The sequence below is a fragment of the Cuculus canorus genome, chromosome Z, assembly GCF_017976375.1.
Source record: "Cuculus canorus isolate bCucCan1 chromosome Z, bCucCan1.pri, whole genome shotgun sequence".
Taxonomy (NCBI): domain Eukaryota; kingdom Metazoa; phylum Chordata; class Aves; order Cuculiformes; family Cuculidae; genus Cuculus; species Cuculus canorus.
The window spans coordinates 35,415,749-35,436,967 of NC_071441.1; positions in this window are offsets into that span (position 1 = coordinate 35,415,749).

A 21,219-nucleotide genomic window follows, 5' to 3' on the forward strand; every position below is an offset into this window, starting at 1 on the left:
TCTATTCTCAGTTGTCAAAAGCCAAGAAAATTACAGTTATCTCTGAAATGTTCTTGTATTTCACAGCTTACCTTGCAGGAATTACATAGTCTTTGTTGATACAGCTGTGTAAAAATCCTTGTGGCAAACTCCATTCAGCATTTTGACTGAACTCTGAGTTGCACTATACCTCTTTCCATATCAAAACCACATTTTACGTATGGAGACATATCGAAGAAGTCCACTGATTTTTATTGCAATGTCCGGAGATTCAGATTGTGATTTCTGGCTATAAAAGCCATGCAGCTGGTGAAACCTACAGCCTAGCCTTTGCTCAGGGCTTAGAAAAGGAATAAAAAGATCACTGTCATCATGAAATTACTTCAGAACCCATAAAGATAGTTTCAAAACTAAAAAAGCCCAGTTGGGCAACAATCTGGGATTTTTTTTTCTCATATGGCTCACAAAATTAAGTTAGAGATGAGGGGAAAAAAAAAAAGAAATGGTGGGTAACTCCAGACTACAGTTCAGCACTTAAATTACTTTAAATGAAGTTAAAAAACTGAAAATGAGTAAGAAAAGCTGGTGGCCATTTGCCTATTTTGTACAAGAAGTCATGGGCCTGGAAAAAATAGCACAGATGTTGTCAAGGTTGATATGCAAATGCATCAAATATGCTTTTCCTTTTTTTATATTGAAGGCTGCAATTATTCAAGAACATAATTTTCCACTGTAATTCCTCTGATAGTAATGAATGAAGCTCTGTGTCAACAGTTTCAAACTTTTCTTGGCTATTCCCTCAAAGGAAGCACACAAATGTCAGTCCTGTATGTATGCTAGGTTTATTTTCCTTTTTTTGACAAGACATTAGCAAATATATAACAGAACAATTTCAGGGATATGGTTGCTTTTCATCGCTAAACGTTTAAGCCCCAGTAGGGCTACTATCTTTTCTATTTCATAATTACCAAGTAGAGTAAACAATACAGCGGTATGGAGAATTTTCAGATAAGCTCCAGCTGATCTTACTCTGTTCTCCTAACTAGTCTATTGCAGAACACAGAAACCAAAAACAAAGTAATTACCACTATATAGAGAACTTCTCTCACAAGAGTCAAACGATCACTCATCTACATGTCTGGCACTAGTTTTCCCACTGTTATAAGGAGCGGAAAATCCAAATGGAACATATCCTGACATGAAACTGTGTTCATCTCACCCAGAGATGACTCTGTCTCCACAATAGCAGCCTGACTGACTGTTGTTGGGAGTATTCAGTAAATCTTGTTCAGGAACTTAGAAACATAAGTCATTTTTGTAAGAAATAGCGCTTTCATATATAGCTAAAATTTAAATTCATTAAGCTTCACAGAGGAAATTGTAAAAGAAGAAAAATACTAAATGTCAATTAATACTGAAAGAGAAAGAAAGGAAAACAAATAAATACGCTCAATTCTTCAATCCTTCATCCTCTTATCAGAAGAGATTAAGACCCAAAAGCCAGATATCCATTTGCATGAGATAATGCTGTTCCATAGAAACTCCCAGTAAGTTAACAGGCTGGTCCTGTTTCCACAGTTTACCTAGCTGGTAAGACAATCTCTTACAGAAAAATGCTGTGCATATTACAAGTGATGTGAATCTAGATTAATTGTCAAAAAAAAGCAGCTCTATATGGGTAAACAAAAGGACATCTGCAGCCAAACCCTTAGTATCTTTGGAGGCTGGGGGAAGGACAGGCACCTTCTGCTTGATCTGTACCATTTGTTGCAAGGGAGCAGCATAAAGGAGTGCTGCAGAAGTGATCCGTCACAACAGCAAGGCAAGAGAATGTAAAATCTGTCCTCAAGCATGGCAAGGCCTGCAACAGCTCTCTAGTTTTCAACGGCTTGGAAGAACAAACATTTCACTGCAGTAGCTGATAACTGATAAATAGACATGTATCCACATTGAGAGATACAATATTGGAACACACTGGAAGATGAAAGTTTCTTGGTTCCAACAGCTGTCAGTCAAACACAAAAATTTCTTAGCAAATGTTTCTTATTTGAAACAACAAAAAGCAATTTGGATAAATCTGTTCTTTTTCAAATAATATGGTGATTGTATTTCCATTTAGGTACAGTAGGCAAAATATTTTGCTACTTACTACAACAGCCAATGAAGTTCTTAACCAGACTCAAAAAATATCTTAATCATTTTTTTGAATCATCCAAAATGATCATTTTAAATAAAAACATACTTGTCTATGAAATTTCAGTGTTAGAAAATTAGATATTACTGAGGCAGAAAAGCTAAAGCTGGTGTTGGTAAGAGAAATGCAAACGGTTTTCTAACAGGTTCACCGAGTTCCAGAAACATGAAATGGCATTTGTAAATTTGTAGTAATTAAGAGCAAGTTATCCAGTCTCAGTGTTAACATGATCCATTGTATCAACCCTAAAAGGCATAGGAGGAAAAAAGGCAAACCTAAATTTGTCACCATTCTTTTTAAGGACTGTGTTTTCTGAACTTAATTCCAGACCTTCAGAGTCAACTTCTGTTTAGCTGACTTTGACTTTGATTTCAGTATTAAAACATGACAGCACCTTACAAAGAGGACCTCAAGCAATGTAGAAGAAACTAAATGACCTGCCAAAGTCAGAACTTGAGAAGGCAGATAGGGCAGAAGCAGCACCCATACCCTAAATCACACCCTTATATCTGCAATAAAAGTAATGGCAACAGCTTTCCTTATTTTTTTTAGACAGAAGCCTCTTTTTTCCTGGTATATTACTTATACTAGCAGTTACTTCCAATGGCTGCAATATGATTTTAATATACAAAATGAAGTAGTGCATAAAAATGTGAGGTTGTTTTATTCATAGTATCATAGTGTAGCAACATAGTATAGTTAGTGTTGGAAGGGACCTTAAAGATCATTTAGTTCCAATCCACCTCCCATGGGCAGGAACATCCCACTAAATCAGGCTGCCCAAGGGCCCATCCAACCTGGCCTTGAACACCTCCAGGGATGGGGCAGCCCCAACCTCCCTGGGCAACCTGTGCCAGTGTCTCACCACTCTCATGGTGAAGAAATTCTTCCTAATGTCCAGTTTAATTCTGCCCCTCTCCAGTTTATACCCATTCCCCCTGATCCTGTCCCCACAAGCCTTTACAAATAGCCCCTCCCCAGCTTTCCTGTAGGCCCCTTCAGGTGCTGGAAGTTTGCTACAAGATCTCCTCTGAGCCTTCTGTTCTCCAGGCTGAACAACCATAACTCTCTAACTCTCTCAGCCTGTCCTCGTAGGGAAGGTGCTCCAGCCCTCCGATCATGTTTGTAGCCCTCCTCTGGACCCATTCCAACAGCTTCATATCCTTCTTACGTTGAGGATTCCAGAACTGGACACAGCATTCCAGATGAGGTCTCGCAAGACAGGAATAGAGGGGCAGAATCATGTCGCTTGACCTGCTGGCCACGCTTCTTTAGATGCAGCCAGGACACAGCTGGCCTTCTGGGCTGCAAGTGCACATTGCTGACTCTTGTCGAGCTTCTCATCGACCAGCACCCCGAAGTCCTTCTCTGCACGGCTGCTCTCAAGCACATCATTCCCCACTGTGTACTGAAAATGGGGATTGCCCCAACCCAGGTGCAGGACCTTATACTTGGCCTTGTTGAACCTCATGAGGTTCTCAGAGGCCCATTTCTCCAGTCCATTCAGGTTACTCTGGATGACATGCCACCCTTCTGGTGTGGCTTGGTGTCATCTGCAAACTTGCTGAGGGTGCACTCAATCTCACTGTCAATATCATTGATAAAGATATTAAACAGCACTTGTCCCAGTATGGACTCCTGAGAGACACCACTTGTCACGGATCTCCATGTGGACTTTGAGCCATTGACCACTACTCTCCAAATATGACCATCCAACCAGTTTCTTAACCACCTTACCGTCCATCCATCAAACCCATATCTCTCCAACTTAGAGAAGGATGTTGTGTGGGACTGTGTCAAATGCTTTACAGAAGTCCAGATAGATCACATCCATCGGTTTACCCATGTCCACTGCTGCAGCATTAATCACGTCCCTGTCCTCCATGTGCTTTAGCATAACTTCTAGGAGGATCTGTTCCATGACCTTCCCAGGCACAGAGATGAGGCTGACATATCTGTAGTTCCCAGGGTGTCTTTTCTACCCTTTCTAAAAATGGGCACAATGTTACCCTTCTTCCAGTCACCAGGGACTTCTCCTGGTTGCCATGACTTTTCAAATATCATGGAGAGTGGCTTGGCAACCACATCTGCCAATTCCCTCAGGACTCTGGGATGCATCTCACCAGGTCCCATGGACTTACATATGTTCAGGTTCCTCAGGTGTTCCCGAACCTGATCCTCCTCTACTGTGGGAGGGCGTCTACTCCACTGGTCACCATCTTGCTGTCCCAGTTCATCAAAGACCAGCGCCAAGGTGAGTAATGGATTTCAGATTCATTTTGTTTCAGCCATCTGCCCCAATGCTTGCAGTCTTCCAGTGAAAACATCAAGAGAGGGGAAAAAAAAGAAAGAAAACTCTTGGAGAAGTATTAATATTTCATATGAGAGAGAGAAATTAATTATAATAACCTTACAAAAAGGTAGCACCAAGTAATTTGCTATAAAATAGTCTTTTTAAATATCAACCATGACGTTTTTGTTTACAACAGCCTTCCTTCCTAGTATCTTGCAATATGTCTGAAATACTATAAAAGCCAAAGTTCTTTTCATAAGTGGATAATTCATGGAAAAGATTAAAGCTTCCATAAGAGGATGAAAATTCATTTAAATAACAAAGACAAGCTTTTGTTAAAAATAGAATTATATTTTTAAGGGGATTTCTCCAAGGGCCAGCCACATCTTTTGAGTATTTTTTCAGTAGTGAGACAGAGGAGAACTGGTAATGAATGAGCACAAATACAGTCAATATAATTCTTCCTCCCTAAGCACTTTCTTTGCCTATTTACGACTTTGATTTTTTTAGCACTTCACTGATCCATTTCCCATGTTGGGGTTTGGGTTTGTGGTGAGGTTTTTGTTTGGCTGTTTTATTTTAGTGTTTACTAGCTGAAAGATCATTTCTGAATGTACTTTAGAGTTAATGACAGTACTGCTAAAACTGCAGGATGAGAAGATGGACTGCAGAAGAATGCAATCGTCAAGAGAAACATGCGGCAGATAGACTTGCTCTTCTTTCTTCCTCTTGCTCTTGTCCTCCCTTCATCCTGCAGTAGCCAGGCACCAGGTCCAAACTCAGACTTCTGCCTCATCACCAGAAAATATCAGCCGCAGTTTACAGAACAGGCTACCAGGAACTTCTGGCACAATGATGGTCTTGAACATAGGCTCCAGAAGAAAAAAGTATGTATGTGGAGAAGAATTTCTGCAAATAGTGTCATTGCCTTGCAAGGGCTGCAGCAGAAGCACCTGAAGAGAGTATGGTACATATACACAATTCCTGTGAATGAGGAATGGGTTTTCATCTCTCCGCAGACATGCCTGCAGACAGTACAGGTTTTGCACCCTGCTGCCCTTCCGATATGTCTGAGCCACATGCACTCTGCTCGGGGGGGGAAGGAGGGGCCAGGTTTACTTTACATGAGCCCACCTAGATCCAGAATGGTTTGTCTTCTAAGTTATGACCCCTTTCCAAGGCACAATGTGGGGAAAGGGACTGCAGGTAGTGTGGTAGCTCCTGGTCCAACTCTGTTGTGAGATGCTAAAGCAGAGGAGAAGAGGCACTGCTGCAGCCACTAGCTGACTCTGCAACACCCAAAGTAGGGCTGCTGCAGATGAGCAGGTGGTCACTCCTCAATGGCAGCTTCCAAGGGAGAAGCCTCCACTTCTAGTGTATCATTTCTCCACTGGGCAAGCAGTTTGTAGTTTTCACCTCCTTTTGTGCTCAGCCTCCTGCAGCTTGGTTTCCAGTCTTTTCTTCAGAACTTCTCTTGGACTAGCTTCAAAATTAATTTGTGGGATACCAGAAGCTGTTTTTTCACCTTCTCTCTTACTATATGTGTAGGTTTTCACCTCCAGAAATCCCTTGTGGCCTCGTACACTGTCCCAGGCATGGTGGAATCAGCCAACCTGGTATGGCAGGGAGCAGAGGTGCTCCAGACAGGGACTGCCAGGGTAAAGAACCTTCCTACTGCAAACTGCACCTCTTTTTCAAGTGCAACAGCAATGAGATGCGTATTTGGAGTGAGCAGAGGAGCGCGTTGCAAGGACTGCCTGGCAGGAATGGGTTGCAGCCTGCCCACGTTGCATGAGATTTGTCCTTCTGTGTCTACCCCATGGCAAGGCAGCCAGAGTCCAGAGCTGTCATAAAACCCCTAAGCAGTTGTGGCTGTCCAAGTCAGAGAAGAGCTGATGCAAACAAGGCAAGGACATGCAGGACTGCTTCCAACAGTGGAATCAAGGCTATGTTTCCTGTAGTGTGTCACACTTGCTAGGAGAGCGTGAGTTTCTCTCTCAGCCTAAAGCAATCATATGTCTTCTCTGATACATGCATTTCTACAGATTGTTCCTAATAGCTGGAAACAGCCAGCACCATGGTGCATGTTAGTCAGTGCAAAGGTCATTACCTTCTGCTTTTAGCAAGCATTAATACACTGACAAATGTTACCTTTTGATATACAGTGAACTGAATTATTTTTTCAGCAACCGTATCAAAGACTTTCTACGGTAGGCACCAACAGAAAACTTCTCTGAAAGATTTTTCTAAATGACATGTATTATTTGGCTTATGTATTATCATTGCTATCCATAATTAATGAAATGTAGCATTTTTCACTAATGGAAAACAAGCACTACAAAGAGCACTTTGATTGCATTATATTTATTACACATCTTAGGAACTAAAAATACATTTAACCTGTAATTAAAATTACACGATGAAAGCTTAGTAAATATTGCAGTTGGAAAGTGTTCTCTCTACTTCATATACTACCATTAGGCAAAAATATTTACTCTAAGGAATGTTCCTTTGAAATTGTATTTTTTTTTTCTGTAGGAAAAAAAGAAGGAAAAGAAAAACCTTGAGTGTAGCACTGTTTGTCCACAGCCTTCGCACTTATTTGGCAAACACCGTATGCTTAATCAATAATGCATATGAGCAGTAACTAAAAAAATTACCTGTGCTAAACTGAAACTTTTCTCACTACTGGGGATATGAAGAATGGAACAAAACAGGGAAAAGAAATCTGATGGGCAAAATCTGTTTGTTGAAGAAAAATGGGAATATTTTTGCCTGGGAGCTGCCCCATTGCATGGCAGCATACAGCAAACTCAGCAAGAGTGCTTGGTTTGTGCTCTATGGAGATTTCACCCAGTATCTGTTCACTTCTATTCTTCTTGGGTGTAACACACTCGCTTAATCCTGATTTTCAGGCTTTAGGCAGAATAGTTGAATGCTAGTTTACTATAGGAAACAGAAAGGCTGTGTGCAAACATTATGCTCTTGGCTTGCTGTACCCTTCAAATAGGGCCATGTTTGACCCCACGGGCATGTAAGTGTGATCCTGCCAGTACCACTAAAACAGTCATATTCCACAAAATGTGTTGTGCATACCTATCTTTTTTCCTACCTAAACAAGTATGAAGGGTGGTTTTATGATATTATATTTCAGTTTCAAAACAAGGATAGAAGACCAAGTCATAATAAATCCCAGGTTACTTGCAAGTTTTTTGCATAACTTTGAAAAAATGTTCCCAAACTCAAGAACGATATTTCTTTTCTCAGGAGCAATAAATATCAAAGCCTTGGGCTCAAATATTACATTGGTGTACTCTAGACATCCTTAAGTGATGTCAGCCGTCAGAATTAACCACAGAAGCCAGCCAATTTGCAGTCCTACTGCTACCAACATAATGTTAACAATCTTGCAGCACGATGATTCAAAATTCAAACTCTTTAGATATTAGTCACCAGACATATTACACGAACAGTCACTTTTTTTCCAGTTTACTCTAAGTATTTGTCTAATATTTTTCTTCTTATGTCCTCAGTGGATACGAAGGCTCCACTGTGCTGTGCACAAAACTAGGACCTTCTGAAAAGAATTTATGTGTCTACAAGGAACAACACTGAAAAGTAGTAAGTGGACTCATAGATGGAATGACCTGATTCAAAGCTATCGGAAAATGGATGTCAAGATGCAGGTTTTTTTCACTCACTATTTTCAGCCAAATATGCAGATGAGACCCTATCTCTGGATTGAAGCATATAGTCAATGATGATAAATTCCTCTGCAGGAAAGCGAAAAAATAAAGATAAAATACGAATAATTTAGCCCATCTATATTATAAAAAGAATAAAATTCCAACAGGTGATTCTGCAATTATATTCTGGACTTTAATGGATTAATTATTGTGGTAAAACAAAGACTTTTTTCACCCATAAAATGCAGGGAATTTAAATGTTACATTTCACTCTATTTTTAAAAATTACCTGAATAATATCGATGTAAAGATCAGACTTAAAATGGTAATCATTAAATGTTTTCTGAGAACAGAATCCTAGATGACATAACAGATGTAATTGCACTTCATGTTAATTAACTGAGAACTTTAGTAAAAAAATAATTAGCATCCTGTTGAGCATAAAAGGTTAGATAAAGCATGGCTATATAAATATATTTTAATCATAATTACCATATGGGAATTTTAATGCTCTGCACTGTCATTAGTGTCTTTCCTGAAAGACTATAGTGTTGCTAGATTATCCTAGATTCACAAATCTAGAAGTGTAATACACTTTTTTTCTTATCCTTTTTTACGATATATAAAAGAAAAAAAATTAGAGAGAGGCCGTTCATACTTAATTTTAATCTGCAGTATAATTGTTGAGTTCTTTCACTTTACATATTATACCAAGACTTCTTTTGGTGGTAAGGTGTCAGTCCACTATGGCAGGTCCAGTAAGTTAAGTTAGGTTAGAGAGCAGGATGAGTCATCAGATAGCAAGAATGAATGCAAAGACTTTCAGCGTTGACTTGGTCTTTAGCTATTCTCATGTCCTAATCTTCAGTGCCTTTCTAGTTTTACATGATTGCTTTAAGACTGTGTCATAAAGATAAATCTCATAAAAGGTATCATTTCAGGCTCTCAGTCTGCCATTCTAAGCACTGCAAAAGCAGGTTTCTGGCATGCCTCTGAGGATCATTTTTATATGTTATTCATAACAGTCAGGGAGACACAATGTAAAAATGACACAGTGACAATTCCAAGCTGTATGTCACATGCAAAGATCTCACAGAGGTGGGTGTGTTAGTATGGATTCTCTTTAACACCACAGCCACGGAAATCTACAGTCATTCACCTAGCTGACCAGGGGAAGACAGCGGATGTGAGATTTTTTTTTGTTTTAGCAAAGCTTGTGACGTGGTCTCTCACAGTATCCTCCTGGACAAGTTGTCTAGCACTTGATGTCCATAGTGCATTGGGTGAACAATTGGTTGACAAGCTGGGCTCAAAGGCTTATAGTAAACGGAGTTACATCAGGCTGGTAGTAAGTCACCAGCTGGGTTCCTCAGGGTTCAATTTTAGGACCAATCTTCTTCAATGTTTTTAGAAATGATCCAGATGCAGAAATTTAATGTACACTAATTAAGTTTGCTGGTGGTACTAAATTAAGAAAAGCTATGAACTCCCTCAGTAGTAGAGGCCTTGCAGAGAGATCTGGAGAGAACAGCTGGGCAATCACCAACAGTGTGAAACTTAACAAGAGTAAGTACTGGATTCTCCATCTTGCATGAGGTAATCCTGCTTGCACATACAAACAGGCCGACAAGAGCCCTGTGGAAAGAGATCTAGGTGGTTGGTTTGGTGGCAAGTTCAATATGAGCCAATAGTGTGCCCTGGCAGCCAAAAAGGCCAGCTTTGTCCTGGGGTGTGTCAAACACAGCATCATGAGCCATTTACAGGAGGGGATTGTCCCTCTTGACACTGCACTGCTGTGGCCCCACCTTGAGTACTGTCTGCATTTGTGGGCACTTCAATGTAAGAAGGACACCTGACAAGTATTAAGAGTGTTTCTGGAGGAGGGACCAAAAGACCAAGGTGGTGGAGGTCTTAAAGGCAAGATATATGAAAACTGGCTGAGCTCACTTGTCTTGTTCATCTTGGAGAAGAGAAGGCTGAGAGGTGACCTTATGGCAATCTACAAATTCCTGAAGGTGGGCAGTGGATGGAGAGGTGCTGATCTCCTCTCTCCGGTCACCTGTGATAGGACATAAGGAAAGGGAATGAAGCTGCATCATCTAAGTCCAGCTTAGATATTAGGAAAAGGTTCTTCACTCATGGTCCCCAGGGAAATGATTTCGGCACCAAGCCTTTCAGAGTTTAAGGAGCATCTGGAAGATACAGTTTATGTTTAGATAGTCCTGTAAGCAGCAGGGAGTTATACTTATGATGCTTGGGTCGTTTCCAACTTGAGATAATCTATGATTCTAGTATTCTGTATTTTACTCATTGATAGGCACAAAGTGCCTATTGAGTTGCAATGAGAAATATCGCCTTTCCAGGACAGCGTATTACCAATGAGACACCAGATCCATAATCATTCCAGTCTAGGGTGTGGACCCTGATCGCCTCTCACCTCCCTTGAGTTTGATCTCTGGTTTTGTTGGAATCTCCAATCTTTCCATTGCACAAATATTAATAAGGTGGCATGACTGTAGGTCAGCAAAGAAATTTCAAAATAACAAAGAAAGAAAATGGTGAGCCACAAACTAAACTGATTTATTCAGCTACATTGCATTTTCTTTCTCTCGTTATCTCGTGGATTATGGCCATTTGTTTCAGTCATCCCATGTCTTGTAAACAGAGTATATTTTCTTAAACTTCTCTACTGTCTTGGCAATCTTTTGACACAATTCAAATAAATGGGAAGGGTGATAACTTGAACATACATTTGTATGTTTGCTGGATGCTAATGTATGCACATGATTTTTCAAATAATTATAGGTAGATGGAACATACAGATTACTGTTGCTTTCATATTTTGGTAGTTTTTCTAAAAAAGGAACTGTAGGCTTGAATTCTTAATTTGCTTAGACATAAAGAAATACATACAATAATATACAAAGAGAGGAAGTTGTGTTTATCTCTGTAGCCTTTATGGTGAACTGTAAGTTACAGGTCATTATCTCCCTGTATACTACACCTCACCATAGTCATTGGCACTTTGGGGAAACAGCCGAGGGAAAATACAGTCATTTTGTGGTTTTCTGTGTTGTAGTTATCATGTTAGGGTATTCTCCGGTGTAAAAAAACAAGTTCAAACTCAGTTCAATTATGTATTTTGTTCATCAGAGTAAGGTTCCTAGACTCAGACCTTCCATGTTCATAGCATATATGACACACAAATTAGCAGATACTTAAAATGTCTATAAACGGTAATTATAAAGGGAAAAGTTATCTGTGTAGTGATGGTCCAAGCTAGTTTAGTAGGTAGTGAACTTCTGTAGATTTTTCCTTAAACTTGGCTTCCCAGGACTCCTCTGGTCCACACCTTCACAGTAGTACCTTGTTTCTGATCTACTAACACCTTCAGCTATGGACTTAAAAATGGTGCTGCTTTAGCCCGAAACCTCCCTTGCTCACTGCACTGTAGTTGAATTGCAAGGAGGGTTCTCGGGCCTTTCCTGATCCAAACCCAAATGTAGCTACCTCAGTTTTATTCTTTCCCTACTAAAGCTTTCCAGTTCTGGACACAGAAATTCAGGTAAACCTTCTGGTACTTCCAGCATGACTGTGCTGTGGATCCTGCAATGGATATGCCAGAAGAACCTCTTTTCACAGTGTAATTGCATCCTTTATCAGGATAAACACAAGCATTTCTTATAGGCCTCATTCTTCTAGTCTTAAACATTGCGAAATTGTTGCTGTCCATACCACAAATCTAAACCACAACCCAATGTCACACAGGCACAGCTCTAAATCTAACCTAAACAGGAGAGTTTTTATACTTGCTTAGCTGTGCTATATGAAAATGTTTTGAGTTATAATCACAATTTGCAACTGGAAATACGATTTTTCAGCACAAAACTGATATTATTCTTCCACCACTTTTTTTTTTCCTAAAAGTCTCTTGCTAAACAAATTATTTAAATATATTTGCTAGGGTTAAAGAGCGTCATTTAAATTTACAAATGAAGTGTGCAATTAATGCTGACAAGAATTTCTGCCAAACAGTAATGATTCTGCACAAAAGTTACAGTTAGCTCTAATTTATCCTGTGAGATTGCTTGAAAATATTTGAGGGGATTATTGTATAAAACCATAGAAATATTATAAGGAACAACACAAACATAGATATGATAAGATATGATAAGAATATTAAAGAGACATAGTATGGTATAAAAAATTTTCAACTGTGCTATCTGAACAGGAAAATTAGGCTCTTTAAGTTCAGAATGGAAATTTTAGATTGCACTCCATTATGTTATATAATGTATGGTAACAGGGTTCTGGTATTATCATTTCACTAATCCTGTCACTTTGCATTTTCATTTCTGGATTTACGATCTATTTATTGGAGCATAATCAAATCCATTTCTTTCAAGAACCTGTCTTCATGCAGAAGGAATATTTCTTGCATTATATTTGGAAAAATGAAATTGATTACAGAAATGCTCATTGCATTTTCACACTGTGCATCACAACGCTCTGATTTACTCTACAAAGATTAAACAAGAGACATTTCTCAGATCCTTTCGGCTTTCATGACACATAAGGTCTTTCATCCCTAGATTCATTTTAAGAATAAGACCTCACTTTGCAGCTCCAATAGATGAAGGAGAGAAAAACACAGCATGTGGACTCTTTCCAGGTGGCATTGCTGTCTGCATCATCCATATCTAAAATGTGACAAACTTTATCGTGGGTACAGGTCATATTTGAGTACTCCACAGGTTGTTTTCAACCTGCAAGTTCCTTTTGTTAAGTTTTTCTCCCTGGTTTGGAGAATAGATGATGTGTTATGGGTACAAACAAGCTTGTGGTATGCTGAATGGAGTAATAATTCTCATTTTTCTTTTGCGGGGCTGGGGAGGTGGGAAGCCTTAAGAAAGGCTGGATGCAGGAAGCCCAGGTCAGCAAACTGCTTGCTGAGGAGCATCTCTCCCCACTGCCTCTGCAGATCACCTACCTCTAAGAGTTAGTTATTGTTAACCTGTCTTTTAAGCACAGCAGTATATTCTATTAAAAGCTACAAAAATAGCATTCAAAAGCCTTCAAAATAGAAGCGATGGTTTGGACAATGTTCTGTTTCAGTTGCTGTTTTAGTAGAAATGTTCTGTTGCTATTTTAGTAGAAAATTTTGTTTTATTTTAGTAGACAGTATTTTTACAGTTATGCCAGCAGTAAACCTTATGATTAGCCAGCCTACACAAGTAGTAGTCTTTGAAACTTTGGAGTTCCTTTATCTTCTATATTAGTTCCACACATGTACTATAAATAAACTATGTGAAAATGTAAGATTGTACTTTGAAACTGTGTGTAACTGTCTGCAGTTGAGGAGCTATATTTCATTACCATACAAGCCATTACAACTTCTTAAGTGATTAACTCCAGAAAGCAGTGTGAAACTGTGTAGAGGGATTCTATAATCAGCAGTGTATAAAAACAGTCACTGAGCCAGCTCCCAGATTATACTTCACCACACTGGCAAGCCAAACTTTTCTCACTAACTGGATAAGGAAAAAGATACTAGACTATGAATGCATGAAACAAGATATCTTTGTAAGAAACCCAAGGCCCATATAAATGTTAATACAAAGGATCTATAATGCCATACTTTATTTATCCCAAATCATAAGTTTTCTAGTTAAGACTTGACTAACTTTAAAAAAGGGCAGAAAGAACTGTTCTGGACAGACTCTGCCATATAACCTGATATGTTATAACCTGATCTCTCTAAGATTTTTGATAGGTTGCGAACTCTTCTATTAAATAAGGTAACTTCTGTTAATGTCTGTATTTCTATGGTAGCGCATGAATTTTTCTTCAGCAAGTACTCCACTAGCATTGCTGCCCATGGCTAGGCACGATGTCTGGTTAGGAGCAGAACAAATAAAATTGTCCTTAAGGTCAATCCGGAACCCGGTGGTCACGGGAAAAAAAAGAATAACCATATGTGAGGCTCATGCTGATAACTCAAATGTGAACCACCTTTTGCTTGAATACATTACATGCAAGTAGCTCTTATCCAAGGAAATATTTGTCATTATAATTTTTCATTTATGCTACAATAAAATCACTTAGCTCTTGCGGAGTGGTGTTAAGTTAAAAAGCAACTTAGTAAGATACTTGTAGGCTTTGTTACAGTTTTCCAGTTTGGAGTGTTTTTTTTCAAACAGATTTTTCTGATGTGGGTTTTTAACAGAGAAGCTGTTTCTGAAAGTGAAACTTCATGTTTTTCATTAGCATTGCCAAAATAAATAAATAAATTTAAAACCCTGTGTGGGACAGAATCAGTGTCAGTTTATGCTGTGGATCTGCTCTGTGATTTCTTGTTAGAATCAGGAAGTATTTTAGCATGTCTAAGGCCCTTCTTTCCTGTAATTGCCATCAAACATTAATTGCGTTGTGGTATGCTGTCTATGCAATTAAATTATATTAACTTGGAACACCTTAATCTATTTTTGAGTATCAAAACAGAAACATTAGTGATACTGAGACACTACTCAGAATAATATTCTAATGCCTGTCTGGATGCCTGCCTTGACAGAAGATATAACCAAACCAAAGACAGATCATATTGCCATAAACAGGCAAAATGTATTTAATAAAAATATTCTCTTCCTTCCTGGTACATAATGTTTACATCCATGTTACATAATCCTAGAAAGACAAAGCACTGCTTTTGAAGCAGTAACATAGAGATATGCTTCTTTCACTGAGCTTTTTTATCCTGCCATCATCAATTTGGCGACTGTGTGTCTGAGCCAGAAATGTGGTACTTGTGCTCAAAACACCCAAAACATTCAGAATAATCCTCATTGAAAACATCAATCTTAATTCTTAATCTTAGTTTAGCTTATAGAAATAAAAAATAATGAATTATATAATGTACAATAAGAAATTATCCAAATCAGATTGTTAGTTTCAAACAATAATGCAGTTTTAATTAAAAATTATTTATATGAATTCCTTGATAACAGTAATTAGTAAAAGCAAAACTGGTGCTATTTACTTCACCTCTTCACATCAACGGTTTTCAAGGCTACCGTGAAAGAAAAACTATAGAAGACATTTGAGGATTTAACATAGTGTCATCAGGCATTTTTAAAACGAATACTTGATAGGATCATGTATACACCTTTGGTTTAAAATATCTAACTTCTTTGGTAAAAGCGGAATCAGCTGTACTGTTATAATACTCAGGGTGTTAGAAACACATGCTGGACTGCCTGTAATATTCTCTTAAACACATAAAAAGAGCAATGGTTGCTTCCTCTCTTAATTTTGCATGGGTATATAGGTTACAGATGTTACGTGCTCTTATCACACTTTCCAAAAAGGAAATTCAAAATGCAAGGTCACTTATTCAGTTAAGTATCCACATTAAAAATACTAAACCTCCCTACTCCATTGGTTTTGCACAGATGTATTGAAAAGTTTTAAGAACAGTGGACACACAAAATGACTGAGACAAAGCTGATTGTAACGTATATGGTCATTCTTTACTGTCCTCATAATACTGAACAATAACATCTAACCTAACTAGCCTATGAGCTGGATTTATTGCTGTTTTGAAGGCTTGGGGTATTGAAAACTCACCAGTTTGCCATAAAATGAGATGCATTTTAAAGTGATTTTTTTAATTACTTTTTTTCTGGTTGTAGTTCCACAGAACTTACTTATGAGGGCAATGTTAATGGTTGCAGTTCATCTGTCTATGTAAAGGCAGTCTGGAGAAGTGAAATCTCCTGTAGACATTATTTGTTCAGGGTCTTGTTTTTCTCTAAAGCAAGCTGCTTCTGCAAGAACTTTATAGACAAATAATTGAAAGTAACTAAGTTACCACAGCTTATGACATGCCACTTATTAACTGAGGTGAAATAGCTCACCACATCTATGTATCTACCTATCTTCAAGTAAGAAATAAAGTGTGTTTGCTAATGGTCTCATTTTCTTCATTAACCTAATCTATCACCAGTGTCTGGCAGGATCATTTCACAGTCACTGACATGTTTTTTTAAATAAGTGATAGTCTGGGTTCAAAATCTCATAGAACAAATTCCTGAATTAAAAAGAAAGAAACATCGACATCATGTAATTTTATATAGTGGTTCCTAATATTTGGGGGGGGGGGGTTATAAATATCTTGGGACTGTACATTTTTCCCCATTCTCACAGGTGCTAAAAAAAATTACCTGTGCATTCAAAAACACCATCTGTTGAGGGAAGACACATCATGAGATGTAACGAATAGGAGACACCTAGGAAAAGAGAAACACTGATGCAAAAATTTAAAGAAGAATCTGTAAAAATAAATCATATTTTATTTATAATTTGTGAAAATAAGGTGCTGGAGAATGTATTCTTTAACAGTTTAAAAAAAAGCAGTTTACTTTTCAGTCAACTGCTTTATTTCAGACCATCTAATAAATTAGAATCAGTATCATCTGAATTATCATCATCACGATCATCATCATTATCATCAAGAACCCAGGCTGCCTTCAGGAATATAGCAAATATTGCACAGTTCTACCAAGAGAATAGAAGCAATGGTTTTAAGGAGTTACATAAAGGTTTATAAGCCCCAGAACCTGCATGACTTTCTTTGTCAAAGTGAATAATTGGCTTAATGCAACTTGTTATCTCTTCCTGCAAGTGTTTTATAATGATAAGAAATCTGCAAGACTTAGTTATCTACCATGATAATTCATTACTAATGATGTTTTCTCAAATTCACAGTAATGCTTTTGAGGTATGAATCCGTGACTCACTAGATCCTACTTAATCTCATAAGTGCATTATATTAGTCTTCTATTGTTGTAGTGAGAGGACACCTCAGGCAGCAATCAGTGCTCTACTGTAAAAGACAGGACATGGTCTAAAAAGCTGTTAATTTGGAAGTTTATCTAGCAGAAAATGACCCTTCAAAATATTACACAGCTGTTGGGCAAGACAGGGAACCAGGAAAAAAGAAGACGTAGTGGTCTGCCATAGATGGAATAGAGAGCACAAACACTTCCTAAAACTTAGATGTCAGCAACGGTGTTGTGGCTTGTTCACTCTTTTTTTTATGTTGTAGCACTAAACATTCCCATGTATTGGCATGACTAAACTGCATCTACTGAATCCGCATCTGATAAACATAGCAGAAATACCAGCGTAAGTGCATATTTTATCTTCCTGCTGCTTGAGAACTGTCAGTCTAGAGATACTCTGTAAGACTAATGCTTCATGACTTGAGGCATCAAAGACGATAAGAATAAAGATTAGCAACAATTTCATTCCAACTTCCCCAAAATTCAGTGTGTTGTCTCTGCTTTCTACGTCCAGTTTAACAGCACTAGCTGTTTGTTTTTGGTTTTAAGCTGTCAACAGCATCACAGTGCTGCTGTCTTTAGACAAGGAAGTTTGGTCTCCATAGAGGACAAAAATGACTGCTCCTTGTGCAATTACACCCGAGCTAACTTTCGGCAGCAGAGGTATCAAATTCACTGCAGGTGGTAGGATGTGGTCAAATTTGTTCAAACGGACAGCACACCCCACACTACAAGTGATGGCAGCTATCCACTTGTTGGCATGTGAGCCAGCTGACTTGAAGACGCAGTACCTAATTTAGATATCTAAATTCTTCTGTGGCACTGGTTCTAGATACCCAGCTAGATCCATCTATATTACTAAGTCAGTGCATGAGAGGAGCTGATTTTTTTGGTGAGAATTTACTTATGTCTGTACTTGGAGTCTTATGATATGCCCTAGAGCATTCCAGGAGGGAACCTCAAGAGGTTTTGCTCTGTGTTTAAGCAGGCTGTAACTTTACACTCAGGACACCAACAAGAAATTGTCATGTGCAGTGTGGATGCATTTAGAGCTCTGCATGTTCACAGTACACAGCTAAGACCAAGAAGTTGCATAAGCATCATTACTTACAAAGGTGGCATGGATGTGTCCTTCCTTCTGTGCATCACTCCAAATGCAGGTGAACCTGCTGAGAACCTGGGTGGTCTTGTTAAATATCTCTATAAAAAGTCCACCAATAAAGTTTACTTGATCTCTGTAATCCCCACAATGATCTTCTAGCACAGAAATTACAGAAGGCTGAGAAAAAGAAGAAGAAATGCAGAGAAACATGTTAAGATATAATTACCGAAAAGCCTAAGAAGGGGGGAAAAAAGAAATTACATAATTAATCAGAAGATTAGCTTCCATTAAAGTTTAAATATTAGACTACTGAGAGACATTTTTAGAACTATGTAAAGACTAAATCATCTGCAGATTCAAACAATCCAGGAACAACTTGAATTATCTTTTTTTTTTTTCTTTAGGAAAGGCTAAAAATATGCTCATAACAAAAACAAAAAGTAAAAGAGAAAAGACTTCCAGTCTCTAGATAGATCAGTAAATATTAAGGGACTATTCACTTTAGCGTCCACATGGCAACAACAGTTAAATATTGATCACTGTGAACAGGTGCTCACTTAGCAAAGGTAGAAATAAGCATGTGGTTTCAGGCTGAGTCATAAAAATGAATGCCACTGGTACCTTACATCTCTTTCATCTGAGCTCAGGTAACTCACTGGGAACCAACCCCAGCATGAGTTAAACCTATCTTAAACTGCCTTCGGGATAGTAACTTATAATATCCATAAAACAGCACATTAGCCGCATTTGTCTTCTGACTTGCTTTCAAAAGAACCTGGTATAACTCAGTAGGCATTTTCTCTTGGCATTTGCAATAGATTATATTAATGGAGTAAACCAAATTACCATTTTAACTCTCATATTAACATTTGTCCAGCAATTATCTAAAATGTTCAAGGAACTTTTCTGTTCATGAGACTTTTATTGTTTCAGTCTCCAGCTTTAAAAGCCCAGTCAGGATGAATACAATCCTTAAGAGCAGTACCTTCCCATCAGATACCAGATAAGTGCTATCCCTCATTATTTCATATGGTTAAGTCATAAGTAATGACCTGGGTCAGCATAGTAGACTGAACAGCTTGTTCTCCAACATTTTTTTTACTTTCTTGACAGCTGTTTCAAGGTCATAAGCACAATATGGCTTAAGAAGCAATCTTTGTCAATCAAAGACACTAAAGTACCCCATTTTAAGGACCTCTAATAACACTCCAATTTACCTGCAGCCTGTACTTTACAGAGGAAATCTCAGGGGGTAAGCTGGAAAGCATCAAACAGGCAACCATAGAAATGGAGAAATGGTGTGTAAGACAATAAGTCAGAAAAGTAAGAACAGATTATTTTACACTTTAAAAAACAAAAAAAAAAACAAAAAAAAAAAAAGGAAGAGGATATCCATTTACTCCTGAATATACACACAGCCTACTATTTTGAAATGAGTACACTAAAAAGCTGCCAGGCTAATTACCCAGCATGAATTAGCTCTTTTGTGGGAAGTCTACAGAATGCAATGTCTTTTGTTAAGGAGTCTTTTAGAATGAAGTAATGACACAGGTAACCTACAATTACTATCTGAGCATTTCCATGTAACATTGCAAGAATTTTAAAAGGTAATTAAACTGAGTAATTAACATCAAAAAGGTGCATTACTCTTGATTCTCTTCCATGTAAAGTTTTTGTTTTCCTTAGTGCTGCCTTTTAGCAAAGGCTTTGCTTCTGCAGTTTGACAAAACAGTGTGATGCTCTGCAGTGCAGCTGCGTATTGTGTTGATCCACCCTTTGACACTGAGTGTGAAGAGACATTGATCCAGGAAGCAACCCCAGCCTTACCTGCTCAGTGTTGCAAACCTTAGATTAAATGTCTTCAGAAACTTTTTCTGTTGCTTCCTCACCTCTCTCCTCCCCAGAGAGGTACAAGCAACCTGCACATCTCCTGAAATAAGAAAGCCAAAGGCCTTTAAGGACTGTAGATTTTATGGGTTGGGGAGGGTTGTAGATATGAGGTATTACTGTGAGATCTCAGCAGCCATCATGGACTGCACATATGAATAGAAATGAAAGCTATTCAGTGGGCCCCAACAGATTCGGTGGGTGATGTCAGGATAAGAATATGCTATGCCACATTAACTGTTATATAGGAGTAAATCTATACAACCTTCATAGCTGGGTATAATAATTGCTTTCATGACTTTCTCTAAGGGCTGCAGCTCTCACTGTAACTTAAGAGCAATACTTTATATGCAGGCACAGGCAGCTGAGAATGCAGCAGGTCCTAGGCGATTCAAATTGGCCAAGTAAAGCTGCAGTGGTCCTGGTAGAGAGTTTATGTGTTTGTAAAAATCTAATTATCCTTCTGCAAACAACAGTGTCATTCAATCTCCTCCAGGATGCATATTCTAGTCAATACTTGCCCAACAAATGTAGTCTGGCCTGTGAGTATAATTAACGACAGAGCATGTGGACATGTCTGGTTGAGGGATCTTTTCTTCACGGATTCACCTTCAGAACTGATATTTACAAGTTTGATAAGTCATGCATCAATGGCAGGGATTCACTGTAAGTTCATAGAGATTTCTACTTCCACACATTTTTAAGGAGGTTGGTTTAAAAAGGAAGTGTTTAAAACATCAGCAAATTTTGAGACCTTCAAAGTATGTGGTAAAATTATTTAAATCCAGTGATTGCCACAAATCCATCAGTCCAAAGTCTGAGTCTTCCAGATGCTTTACATGAGTGCTTTCAGTACTGATCTTTTATTCCCAGGTTGGCTACACCTACACAACACAATTTCTGCCTGGGGCTCTGAAAAGAAATGTTCAAGGGCACTACTTTGAATGTTGTACTGAAAAAGTTCCCAATTGCTTTGCAGTTATTAATTGCTCTCTATTTTACTTTTTCACAATGTCAATTCACAAAACTGTTAAGTCTGTAGTGTGACCCACATCCAGCTGCCTTCAGCAGTGAATCAGCACTGCTGTTCTGGCTTGTTGCAAGCAGTATCTCTGTTCCCAGTGAAATAATATCTTCTGGGGCTACAGGATGATCCCTGTATCAGCAGGGATTGATGACAACCCTCCGTCTGTGGTGCAGGTGGGAGCACACTGCGTACTCCAGCACCAAATGCTCCA